Here is a 14754-nt window from a genome sequence, read left to right as displayed (position 1 = left end):
TTTCTACATAGTGTTAGGTACTAAGTAGAAAATGTAAGAAAAATACAGAGTAATACTTTCATCAATCTTTATTACTTACTTTCTTTGAATACATTGTTGGATCCATGTGTGAGGAACGAATCGGGGTGATCAAGGTTACGAATTTACCTAATGTTTATTCAGAGTAGACAGCAACACCTCAACAACAAGTAGTCTGATCTGCTGTCGAACCAAAACCGCAATCTATCGTGATCCCGGTCTCTACGTAATCCACCCAGTTGACTACGAACGGAAGGAATCCCCAAAACAATTTTGAGAGTTATTTTTCTTATGCGGCTGCTAGACTCAAACAAAGAAAAACGTGATTATTTATATCCTTTTGTTTTTTAGGGTTTTTAAGAATTAAATAAATATGATAATATTTTAAACCGAAAATTATAATTACATTAATTATAATATAAGTTCGGTAAACCATATATTTATTTGAATTCTTATGCTAACCAAATTCATGTCCTCACTATACGTACAACAACCTTGTACATAATGTGTTGAAATTTGATTACCGAATTAAATTAATTCTATAATTAATTTAATTCAAGCGACCAAAAACAATACCAACTATGGTATATTCCGTTCATTTCAACTATAGGGTGTGACCTCAGAGGTTCTTGTAACGTTAGCGAGAACACTAGAACGATTCTAATGCTACGAACAATGAGTGGCATCTAGCAATGCATCATTGCTACCTAAGTCACAAGAGATCATGATTCGACATAACCTTTTATGATTAACCTTTATGCAATAATCCTTAAGTCCTTTATCTCGGATTGGACACAAGTCATGGAATAGTCACACTTGCATTGTCCATTCCATGTTCCTTGATCTCTTAAGCAGACTACGATATACAAATAAGTATGACATCTAATATCAACTTATTTGAGCATGGCCATGCATTTCTAGTCTTACTTAATCAAGTGGCCTAAGATATTACTCCCATTATGTAGGAGGGCCCTCTACATAGATTGTGGTATATCCAACATCAGTCTTTATAGAACAACCAGTTACGGTGTACGTTTGACTGTATCAAAATATACAACTCACGATGTTGGGATTATGATGATCTCAAGTCTGAGGATCATATAAATATTAATCATTATGAGTAATGTCGTGACACTTACATAATAATCCAAGAAACATACTCATAACGGGTCAGTCCAATATGTTGTTCTCTAACACACATATTCATGTAATGATTCTGACATTCCATATCAATGACAACTCTTTATCATCAATCAACTACACGTTAGTCTTAATGCATTATCGTTGTCCTATCCAACAATAATACTTGACTAAGGAACTTTTAAGAATAATCATATTATTCTCAGGACACTATTATAAAACAGTTTATTTATATACACAGAAAAGAAACTGAAATAATAATGGTAACGCCTTATATTAATAAACATGATAAATCAAGTATGTTATTACAACCATCTCATGATTGATCTTTGGGCATACTCTAACATACATTGGCTATGTTTATATACTCATACAAGAATAACTGTTCTTAACTAACTGCATATCCAACTGATTACCAGATTCTATAACAGACTAAGAACCGTAACAGTCTTTATATTATTGTTAACATTCACCCAACTTCTCAAGAGGTAAGACCTGAAGCAAACTTCAAAATCAAGCAAATAAAGAGACAGAAAAAGGTTTAGTGAGAATATCTGCAACTTGATCATACGCAGGCACTTCATTGACAAAGAGAGACCCATCAGCCACCTTTTCGCGAACAAAAAATAGATCAAGTTCAACATGTTTGAACTTAGAGTGTAAGACTGAATTAGCTGTAACAGCTACAGCACTTGAATTGTCACACCAAACTGTTGGAGGATCAGAATAACTAATTTGTAACTCTGTCAACAAAGAAACTAACCACGTAATATCACTAGAAGCTGCAGTAATACTTTGATATTCAGCCTCTGCTGTAGACTGGGAAATAACTTTTTGTTTCTTAGAACACCATGAAATAGGAATATGACCAAAGTATACACAAAACCTTGTAGTAGACCGACAATCATCAAAATCAAGTCCCCAGTTGGCATCAACATACCCAACCAAAGGTAATCTTTTAGATCAGTGAAAAACCAACCTATGACTGATGATACCATGTAAATATCTCAGGATAAGTTTCAATGCTATCAAATGAATCGTAGTAGTGCATGCATAAACTGACATACATGATTTACAGCATAGGCAATATTTGCCGAGTCAGAACTACATATTGAAGAGCACCAGCTAGACTTCTGTATTCAGTAGGGTCTGCAAGCCGATCACCTTCATCCTTAGACAAAGTTAGTGAACTAACCATTGGCGTATGAACAATCTCAGCATTAGTCAGAGAACTCCGGTCAAGAAGGTCTCGAATGTACTTGCGTTGACACAAGTGCAGACTGCCATTGGAGGACCTACTGACTTTAATTCCCAAAAAATAATGAAGCTCACCCATATCCTTTAGAGAAAACTTGATATGTAGTTGTTGAACAAAATAGTTGATTTCATTAGTCGAACTACCAGTAATAATAATATCATTCACATAAACCAAGATATAAATAGTGGACTTGTTTGAAACTTTAACAAACAAAGAAGCATCAGCTTTAGACATGACAAAACCAGAAGAGGTAAGAAACTGTTTCAACTTTTCAAACCAAGCACGAGGAGCTTGTCGTAAGCCATACAAAGCCTTCGTCAGACGACATACTAAAGTCTCACCATTTGGTCTGTATTGAACATATCCAGGAGGTTGTTGCATGAATACTTCAACAGTCAGATCTCTATTTAAAAAACATTGTTTACATCAACTTGACGAAGGTTCCAACCATTAGATACAGTAACAGATAAAATGGTTCGGATCATAGCAGGTTTGACTACTGGGCTAAATGTTTCTTTGAAGTCACACCCAAGAACCTGAGAACCTCCCTTTGCTACCAACCGTGCTTTCCAACGATTAATTAACCCATCAAGATTCCTTTTGATTTTGAAAAGCCATTTGCACCTAATTGCTTTTCAACTAAGAGGTAGAGAAACCATTTCCTAGGTAGCGTTGGCCATTAAAGCATCAAATTTAGCTTGACCAGCACTTTTCCACTCTGTATGAGCAAGAGCTTCTTCAATAGATCGAGGTTCAAAATCTATAACATCAACTGACAATGCCTTCGGCTTAAAAATTCCCGCCTTAGATCGAGTAACCATAGCATGGGTATTTCCTATAGGAAGAGAAGGAATAATTTGAGACACACTAGATTGATTGACTAGACTAGCTTCTGTGGACGAACTCGAAATACACTGCTCCCTAATACTGTTCCAAAATTCAGTCAGTAAATCAACTGAGACTGACTAACGAGGATGACATGTATCTGGTAACTCAATCGGAACAGACTGGTCAGACTGACGTTTGGAGCAGAAGATAGAAGAGCGGTCATTGGTGACAAAACACTGATATTGCTGGGTTCTGCAAAAAACTGAATAGAAGAAGTACAAACAACAGGAACATGTGTAGGAGAACTTGAAGGGAACTGAATAGTAGATAGGGCAGGCAAGCGAAATAGAAATCGACGTTTATCAAATACAACATGACGAGAAATAACAACATTACCCTTTGGTGTGAGACAATGATAACCCTTATATTGAGAACTATACCCCAGAAACGTACATGGTTTAGAACGAAAATCCAGTTTGTGTGATAAAAAAGGACGTAAATACAGAAAACAACAGTAACCAAACACCCTTAAGTGATCATATGTAGGTTCGTGGCCATACAGACTCTAATACAGAGACTGACCTTTCAGTACCGAAGTAGGTAGACGATTGATAAGATGAACAACACTGCAGAATGCATATCCCCAATACTCCATAGGTAGATTAGCTTGAGCTAAAAGTGTAAAACTAGTCTCCACAATATGCCTGTGTTTAAGCTCAGCTACTCTATTTTGTTCTGATGTATGTGGACAGGAAACTCGATGGACAATCCCATGACTAGCTAGAACAGACGTAAAAGCACGAAACTCACCACCCCAATCACTTTGAAAATTTTTAATTTTCTTTCCAAACTGTGTAACAATCATTTTCTAAAACTAAAAAAAATAGTCAACTGCTTGAGATTTACGTTTAATCAAATAAACCTAGGTAAATCAACTACACATATCTACAAACGAGACATAATATAGATTGCCCCCACTCGCAATAGAAGTGGGTCCCAACAAATCGAAAACAACCAATTGAAACAATTTCATATATTCAGTAGTAGAATGTAAAAATGGCAATTTATGTGTTTTTCCTTTTTGACAGGCAATACACACATTATCAAAACATTTTTTATTTGAAACAATTTGACACTTATCAAGAACATGTTTAACAACTGCAGCAGACGGATGACCAAGTCTGTTGTGCCACAGAGTAAAAACATCATCAGCAGATGAATAGTTTTGAACCCCGATGTTGTGAACAATAGAACGTGAATCAGATGGAGCTGACTTAGTGGCTAAAAACTGATATAGACCATCACATACTTGGCCCCGTAACAAAGTTTCCCTAGTCTAGCTGTCTTTAATAACACAATAAGACAGATGAAACTCAAAAAACACATTATTGTCAGTAGCAAACTAAGACACAGACATAAGATTCTTTTGTATGCTAGGCACACACAAAACATTAGACAGATGTAATAACTTTTTTGTTGTAGGTAGAACCATATTACCAATAGATGAAATTTTAGCAGGAGTTCCATTCCCTATAACCAAAGAAGAAGTACCTGAATATGGAGTTGTCGTCTTGAGCCCAGAAGCATTCTGACAGACATGATAAGTGGCTCTTGAATCTAGATACCAGGACGAGGTCCCTACTGGCACAGGAATATACGAATCAGTGTTATCAAAATTAAAATCATACTGTGTGGCATCCAAAAAATCAGATACACAATAGTCAGGAATTTAGGGCAGCCCAACACCCTATGAGGAGTCAAAATCAAATACTCGAGCACGAGTTTTGGTTCACCACAGAACCTTGAAACCATTATGTTGCCGAGAACTGTCCAAGCCCACATAATTAGAAATGGGCTTAGATGAATTTTGTGCAAAATGTTGGCCAACATTAAGCTATCCATCGTGTGGCCTATTATGATTATTTAGCCTACATGGCTGACTTGAAACAGTTGGCCTAAGCACCCTAGCGGTGGGCTCAAACTGTTGCTGGCCCAAGTTACGCCCAAATTCGCATTGTACATCAAGCCCAAAGGAAGGCCCAAAATCGTGTTGCAGAACACGCCCAAACAAAGGCCCGAATCCATGCTCTACATCATGCCCAAATACACGGCCCAAACTGCTCCCATAATCACGCCCACTTTATGACTATACATACGGGCCTCTAATTAGAAACCCCATATCCAAAAGTCAATCGCACCCATGAAGACGACTCACCTTCTAGATGATTTATTTGACCGGTGTGACAGGAATGAAAATGCACCGGAGTGAACTCGCTCGGACCACCGTTGTCACTGTTGAATCGATAAAAACACCTTTGAGCGAGATGACCATATCGACTGTAGGTTTGACACTACACCGGAAGACGAAACCCGTGCCCACGTGAGCTAAAAAATGAGCAACCACCACGCCCAGAACGTAGAACCGACTCAGTCACCGCCATAGTTGGAGAAGCTTAAGCCACATTCGTATGCATCGGTACATCTTGCACAGCTTCCATCTGACGAGTCTCAAACACCATCAGCACATCAACCAACTGTTGAAATAGAAGCGTCTCCAATGAAAATGACGCAAGAGTCAATACCGCATGAAATTCAAACAGAAGACTAGCGAGGATCACTTTTACCTTTTCAGCCTCTGAAACGACAAATCCAAAGGCTTTAAGTAGGGCACAAGTGTTTTGAATCTTGGAGATGAACTCGGTAACAGTCAACGCGCCTTTCTTTAGTGAATACAACTCATGCTTGATTCGTGAGATTTTAGCATTGATTGAGGCAACAAACAACCGATTGGCAGTAGTCTAGATATTACACGCCGTTTTAGCAGCTGTAAATGAAGACAACAGAGACACATTATTAGTAGATAGTAGCCAAGAGGCTAAGAGCTTATCTTATTGAAGAAAGGCAACAGCATCTGGATTTGGAGTCAATGAACCATCCGGTGAGGCCACAAAACTAGGCAGAGTAGGTAGAGTACCATCTAACAAACTCATATGTTGCTGCCACTACACAAAGTTTTTCGCATCTAATTTCACTGTGTCATGACGAGGAAAAACTTGAATCAATCACGAACTGGAAAATGATGTAGTAGGACGATCAACAGACATAGAGTCTTGCGAATTAGCCATAAAACAACAAATAAAACAGCAGCAGACGTTGACACCAGGAGGAACTAGGGGACTGATACCATGTTAGGTACTAAGTAGAAAATGTATGAAAACTACAGAGTAATACTTTCAATCAATCTTTATTAATTACTTTCTTTGAATACATTGTCTATGTTTATATACTCATACAAGAATGACTATTCTTAACTAACTGCATATCCAACTGATTACCGGATTCTATAACAGACTAACAACCATAACAGTTTTTATATTACTGTTAACACATAGTCACCAGTTGCTCCTGCTGAAAGGCCATTTATTGCTGATTGTTTGTGTAGTTCTGATGAGGGTTTTGTTGCTGACATATCACCACCAATTGATCAAACCTTAGGCTTTTCTAAAGGGTCATTCCGAGAGTCCACTTCTCGCACAAGGTTAGATTCCATTAATATTCCTATGGAGCAGGTTGGTAATACTTCACTTGGTTCACGAGAAGGGTTAATTCCTCATCTAGAGAGTACTCCTTTAATTGCTCCTGCTCTTATTCCTGTCAACACACACCTCATGCAAACAAGGTCAAAGCACAGCATTTTTAAACCAAAGCTTTATATTACTGCTTCTGCTAATCATGAGCCCTCAACAATCAATGGAACATTCTTGAGTCCAAAATGGTTTGACGCTACTCAACAGGAATATGACGCGCTTTTAAAAAATCACACGTGGGAGCTTGTACCTTTGCCTTCTGACAGAAGGGTAATGGGCTGCAAATGGATTTTTAAGATTAAAAGACATACAAATGGGGCAATGGCTCGTTACAGAGGTTGACTTGTTGTGAAAGTATATCTATAAGAAGTAGGTGTCAATTTCAATGAAACGTTTAGTTCGGTTGTTAAGCCTACAACAATCTGAGTGGTTTTGTCCTTTACTATTACATTCGGCTGGACCTTAAGGCAAGTTGATATAAATAACACCTTTCTCAATGACGATCTTACTAAAGAAATTTGCATGGTACAGCCCCCAGAGTTTGAACAACATAGTGAAGGGTTGTCGTTGGTGTGCAAACTCAAGAAAGCCTTGTATGGCCTTAAACAGGTGCCTCATGCTTGGTTTCAAAAACTGAGAGACCACCTTGTTACAACAGGGTTTGTTTTGTCTAAATCTGATGCTTCACTTTTTATCAAAATTTCTGGAGATGTTCTTCTCTATGTTCTTGTTTATGTGGACGATATCATAGTCACGGGTAACCATCATCCAAGTATTGATGCTTTCGTGAACTCTTTAGACTCGAGGTTCTCTCTGAAAGGTTTGGGAAAGTTAAGCTATTTTTTGGGCATCGAAATCACCTACACTGCTTCCGAGATATTTCTCAGTTAACGAAAGTATATTCTGAACTTGCTGCAAAGAAGTCGCATGGATAACTCCAAAGGCACACCTACTCCTATGATTTCTTCTCCTGTGTTGTCTGCGAACACTAGAAGCCTTATTGAAAATGAGTCTAAATACAAGAGTATAGTGGGTGCATTATAGTATATTGTGATCACTAGTCCCGAGATTACGTTTGCAATAAACATGGTCTGCCAGTTTATGCACAAGCCCCTTGATCATCATTTCAAAGCTACTAAATGTATTTTACGTTTTTTACAAGCCAAAGTTGATCATGGAATTTGTTTCACTGCTGCCCCTAGACTTTCTCTTAAGGGCTACTCAGATGCCAGCTAGGGTGATGATCCTAATGATAGGCGATCCACATCAGGGTTTTGTATTTTTCTTAGAGGGAACTCGGTCTCATGGGGTTCTAAGAAACAACAAGGAGCCTTGCTCATGCTACAGCAGAGGTCACCTGGTTGGAATCATTATTGGGAGAATTACAAGTTCACGTTGCAGGGAAGACAGTTCTTTGGTGTGATAATTCAAGTACATTGGCGGTGTCTGCTAATCCGATTCTACACTCCAAGTTCAAGCATGTAGAGCTGGATATATTCTTTGTTCGTGAAAAGGTGGCAATGGGCAAACTGATCGTTGGTTATGTTCTAGCTCAAGACCAGGTGGCAGACGTGCTTACAAAACCTTTGTTAGCTAGGTTTTTTAACAGGTTCAAGACACGACTTAAGGTTGTCAGCAAAACCGAGGGGTACTCACCAGTTGGGTGAATATTAAGGAATGATTCATGTTGTAACTAATGAACTGTTAGTAGTTAGTTTGTTAAGAAATGGTTAGCTATTAGTTATTAAGCAGTTAACAAATTTTGTATAAATTCCTTTAACTCAGACTTTTGAGAATAGTTTCTTTGGTTTCTTTCTGTTAATGAAAAAGCTATTCATGATACTCTATATTCATTCTGTTTCTCTTCAACGTGGATAGGATGGCCCCTCGTGTCCGGTCCATGCATATTGTGCCACAAATATGTGACTTCATAATGAAGTTCGCAGAGGCCATAAACAGTGAAGCCTTGGTTATGGTGGGGACTGCAATGTTCTTCAATTAAGGCAGGAATGAAGAGGGTATACAAATTATGAGGCACGCAGTGTCGGCTGAGCCACCTCTTCCATTGGTACTGTATTGAATGGCCATAGGTTTAATTGTGACAGGTAAGGGTAGCCATATAGACCCAAGTACTGCTGAAGGTATGTTCATTATGCATTTCATATATGAAAGTGATCCACAGAAGAGCCAAAGAATATGCAGTAGAGAGAAGCTTTGGAGCAGGTTGACTGCCGATAGTGCAAGATTAGTTCCAAGAATGTGGATCTGCCCTGATGACGACAAAGAGAGTGGACACTGCTCAGGCGACGAATATGATGTTTTAGGGATAGGTGAATTTTGGATCGAATGCCCAAAATGCCAATTTGAAGTGAAATTGATGAAGCTGACAATGCGGGATGAAATTTAGCAAGGTTGTGGTTTTTTAAGCATTTTAACATTGTTTGTTTGAATTTGGAACTTAACCTCCATTTTATTTCTATAAAACAAAATTGAATATTTTGCATATATTCACTAACCACATAGAATCTCGGTAGGCCAAATAAGACAAAACAATGTCATCTATAGTAAGACAAAAAAGAGAGCATTGGGATGGCTTTTAATAGTAAATGATTCAGTATCTCCCACTTGTTTAACTTAAATTACTTGTAAGAAGTATCTTTAAGGATTAAGCGGTTAAACCCAATTAAATTTCTTTCTCAACTATAAATTTTATAGTAAGAGACTAAAAGGTCGTATTGTTATTTGGTTGGACCGATAATTAAGGGAAATGCGTTTAAATTTTTAATTGAAAGTTTAAAGTTTCATTGAAAGTATTACGTAATTGCACTAAAATATTTGACTTTATTATTTAAAAAGATGCTGATAAACTAACCTTCCAGCAGGCAGGGTTTGTATAAACAAACGACGTTGGTGTCTGACTCCAAATGCTAATTTTAATCCTAGTAAATTGTGGTACACAATATGCATGCTACAAGAAGTTTTTGAGGGATTGAAAGAAAGCCTTATCGAAGAAGAAACATCTAATGTTGACAAGACGTTTATAGGTCTGTAAGTGGTACGTGAAATGTTGCACAAAGATATGCTAAACAGTTGCTGTGTAGTTGACCTTTATAGAATAGTGAACTATAAGGGCAAGTTGTACTATTTATTTGATTAAGGAGGTAAACTTTATTCAAACCTATCTGACCGTCCTTTGTGGCATAAGTTTGGATGGTTTAACCTATGCGTCGCTTGGGTTTGAACCTCATCTTAGGGAAAAAAAATTCACATGGGAAGGTGGTTTAGGAGAATATATATTTTTATTAAGATTTATGTTTGATTGAAAATAACTTTTGAGTTAACATTGAAATTATACTAAGATAGCCAATATAAAAATATTTTAATACAAATAGAATTCTGAAAATTCGTAAGTAACTTATCATGAATAAAAGTGAACTAAACAGTTAAAATTTATCAGATTAATTAAATTAAATATAAATGTTTAATTTATTTAAGTTAATTTACTTTGTTTATCTATAAGAGGAATTATTATTTATCTTTAAAAATATTTTTATTTGTAAAATATTGAATTTGAGATTATTATTTGTTTGTAATGTTAGTGAGACTGAAGAAAATTTTATTTCCGTCATAAAAAAATATAATAGAAAGATTAAAATCGCAATAGTTAAGTACATTATAATAAAAAAATAAATATAATAATTACAAGTAATTACATTAAAAAGTAATATATTTGAATGTCCTTACGCCGTTTTCTGAGAGGAGAGGAGTGCAAACAATCCGGTTTGGGTAAACATTCGGGTGGAAGAAGGAAGCAGGAAACAGGGCAACTGGAGTCTCCTGATCGGATAATTCTAGTGAAAAACAGCACCACAAGGTAAAATCCTTCCTGCCAGTAAGTCTGTTAAAGAAAAAAAAAAAAGCCAAAGTATTAAACAACAATAAATCAACATTTTTCAAATTTCTTGCAAATTAGGGGTTAGAAAATTTTGAAAATAACTGGTAACATAATTTTACGGGAATGATTAGGATCCCATTTATGCCTCAAATCATGCAATGAACAACTATGCCGCGTGGAATCATGCAATAACCAAATTTGACTACAATTTTGCATTAAAAAAAAATGTTGACTTACCCTTGCCGATCCGGGAATGATGCTTTGCCAATGCATCAAAGTAATTCGATTTTCAAGGTACAGTACCACCGGTTTTGCATGGAAACTCTGAAAAGTGTAAAATAAAAAACAAATAAATGTTAGCAAGAACTAGTGTATAGGGTTTGCTTATCATAAAAGCGAAAGGGTTCAGTTTCAAGTATTTTTTTTACCGCAGGATGACTTTTCCTCCACTCCTTCCGTTCTCCAACTAGTCTCTGTCTGGCTATTTACGATCCTAGCGCCTCCGAGCATAGAACATCTTCCTCCGTCTCTTTGCTTTGCCTCTTAGCGAGAGAACTTGGTGACCCATTTTGATTCAAGTGGAAGTGAGGGGCAGATATTGAAAATATGCAATAGTGAATAGTTTATAATGGTGTCTCTCTCTCTATATATATGCAAATAAAGAGTGGTTATTGATATATTTGCTGATATAGTAATCTCTCTATATATGAAATAGTGAATAGTTTAATTGATATGACTAAAAAAGGACTTGTGCTCACTATAGTTTACCCATTAAACTTGCAAATCATTCTAAAATAGGATGTATAAGTTAAATGTATGTTAATTTTCTTGACGTGACATTTATATAGCAGTCTTTCGTGTTTGGTCCATGCATAAATTTATAAAATTATAATTTTTAATAATAATTTAATATTATTATAATACTTTCTATATATATGTAAGAATACTTTAAATACTTTTTTCAAAGATAATAACTAACTTTTATAAATAGTGGATGGCAGGGAGGCCAACATTTCTTGGTTTCAATAGGACTCCTTATAAACGTTGTTTCTATCTACTATTATCTAAAAATAATCAAGTTATTAATGACAGGACGAAACCACGAAATAACCCCTCACGTGCGAAATTATAGAAGATCTCCTTTAAGATCAAACAATTCCATCGAATTGAGTATGATTGTATATGTGTTAGCATCTACTTATCCAGGAATATCAATGAACACGATTATTGCAATTGCTCAGGATACCCTTTTTTAGTTTAACTTCTAGAATCTATTTCTTAGTTCAAGGTCTCTCTTTACCAACTGGAATCAAAGAATTAGTAGATCTGTTCCGCCCAAAATGAGAATGGGTTGGGGTTATGAACTTATAATCTATAATTTGATGATCGAGTATATTCCATGATTATAAGTTCATTCCATGATTAAGAGAAGGGGTCATTCGAGCGTATCTAAATAGATACTATGTTTACATATGGATCCCTACGTCGTTACATTCCATTTAGGATTAGAAATGAGCGTAATCGGGCCTTCTTTTTACATATCTCTCATTATTTGAGACCCTATTCACCTCTTTTCTTTTTTTCTTCTATTGAATTGAGAAATAAATAGGTTTGATCGTCCATCTTTTTGATATAATATATATTTAATATAATCTTAATATAGACATCCTCTAGATTGTTAACGTCCACGTGTATGCCACTCAAAGAAATTAATAGGTTGCTAAAGCATAAAATAATCTTTAAATATGTTAATATTAATGTAACTTTTTTATAATTTTATTTTTAAAACACTTTTATATTTTTCTTTCAAATTTAATAAGTTATATTAAAAGGTAAATACATCTTGATGTGGCATTTACGTTCTGATCTATTTGTATGCCATCATAGAAGTAAATATCTTGTTGAAAATTAAAATATTTTTAAATATTTGAAAAATTATTAATATTATTTTAGTAATATTTGTAATTTTGATAAGTTTTACAAAAAAATACATGTATTTGGTCCAATTATAAGTGCTTCCTAGACTTTTAACCTAGCAATTTATACTTTAATCCAATCTAATACATGTTTATTTATTTTCAAAATAAATATTATTTATTTATTTTAAATAAATTAAAATTTCAATTAAATAATTTTCTCAATCCAATTCTAATTTCATTAAAATCATGGAAACTTTACTATAAAAGAATCTATGAGAAAATATATTTAACTTCTTCATCCAACGGATTCATAATGACAAATTACTGTAATTCCATTTTCGAACTTCAATTAATTAAATAATAATTCGAAAAACTTAAACTAATTCTCGGGTCATTTCCCTACTTACTGAGAAACCACACTCATTTTCGAATGCAACCCATTTCTCCAACTCTATCATTTTTATTCATTTATGTTCATTTGATTCAAAATGCTCTTCATTTCTGGTTTAAATAAACTAGTGGAGGGACCGATTGGACATATGTAATTAGGGCTTGGAACTTCATGCAAAGACTTTATTAGCTTCGCCTGTGCATGATGTACAACAATTCATGATTGTGCTCTTTCATGAAGTTCGTAACAACCTATCTACTTTTACACTTTTTTAGTGCAACTCTCATAATTGCTTTATACCAATTTGAGTTATATTTTTCGGCTTTTAACTCCTTTTATTATTATTGTTTTGTTTCTCCGACCACTCACCTTCTTATTACAGTATAAATATTTGGCAACAACATCCCATGTTTTGGGTTGTCTTTGTTTCTTCAAGCCTAACACTAAAACCAAGCATATGAGCATAACTTAGATAAAATGATTGAGCTTCATTTGAGCTACTGAACTTCATTCCTCTCATTTCCTCTGTTGTTATCTAAGTAGCGTAGTTAAAATAAAAAAAATCATGAACCTATCTATTCCAAAAAATATTTGGCATTCTTTGTCCTGATTCTTTATTTAACATTATCTCTGTTTTGTCCTGAAGATTTAGTCATTCCTAATCAGTATCCTATTTATCCCTAAACACCAAACTTGAAAACTATACAAACCCAATATTTTTCACATTTAATCATTCAAAATAACATAATCAATGTACTTATTGATTAAGGTGCTTGACAATAGTTTCAATATTACCCTAATACTTTGAACTAAAAGCTTGATTAACCTGTGTTTTTAAAGATTTGCAAATGGCCACCTATAACACTCCAAACTTGATCCTTAAGGAGGACTCGAGAATGTTGTGTCACTACTTTAAATCCATTATCTTAAAAATTATTTTTGGTATAAACTAACTTAAACTATAGTATAAGTTGTTATGAATAAACCATTTGTTGTACAAGACTAAATAAAATAGCACATTTTATCACCATAAATACTTCACTGTAATTTCATTAAAAATCACACTTTCATGAACACAAGTTTAAATACAAGATTCATTCTTCAAAATTAAACATCTTGACATCGCTCTCATGTCATGCATAATACAAAACAATAGAAATCTCACAACAGCAATTGTCCTCTAGCATAGTCCTAAAAAATACTTCAACAGTAAGCCTAAGAAGCAGAGGTAACTAAGTTAGTTTAAAGAAATTAGTGAGTTCTAACAGAAAACATATCAAATATTTACTAGTAGAACCAAACGGATCATTTCAAAGAGTTAAACAATCACACAATACGCCAGATAACGAGTACTGTACACAGACAATCTATACGCCCATTGCCTTTCCTTTGGCGTATACAATATGCCCATAACACCATTTAGACGAACTTTCTTCATATTAACCATGTACATAAATCCTTTAGTTAGATTCATATAATTTATTTCCTTTGTTGTGATTTGTCAATCTGGTCTGCAATGTATAATTGCCCTACTAGAGGCTACACAACCATTTTCATGTATCACGATATGCTTGTTCAATGTACATTTCATTGAAGGAAACGCCATGAGTACATTTTCCTTAATCATCACTTCCGTGATTTAGTTCATATCGTTCTTGCTAGAGTAAAAGGTAGTAGTTTAAACTTTAAGAATAGTTCTTACTCTTTTACACAGACAA

Source organism: Gossypium raimondii, chromosome 11 (genome assembly GCF_025698545.1).
Source record: "Gossypium raimondii isolate GPD5lz chromosome 11, ASM2569854v1, whole genome shotgun sequence".
Taxonomy (NCBI): domain Eukaryota; kingdom Viridiplantae; phylum Streptophyta; class Magnoliopsida; order Malvales; family Malvaceae; genus Gossypium; species Gossypium raimondii.
This window is presented reverse-complemented; position numbering follows the sequence as displayed.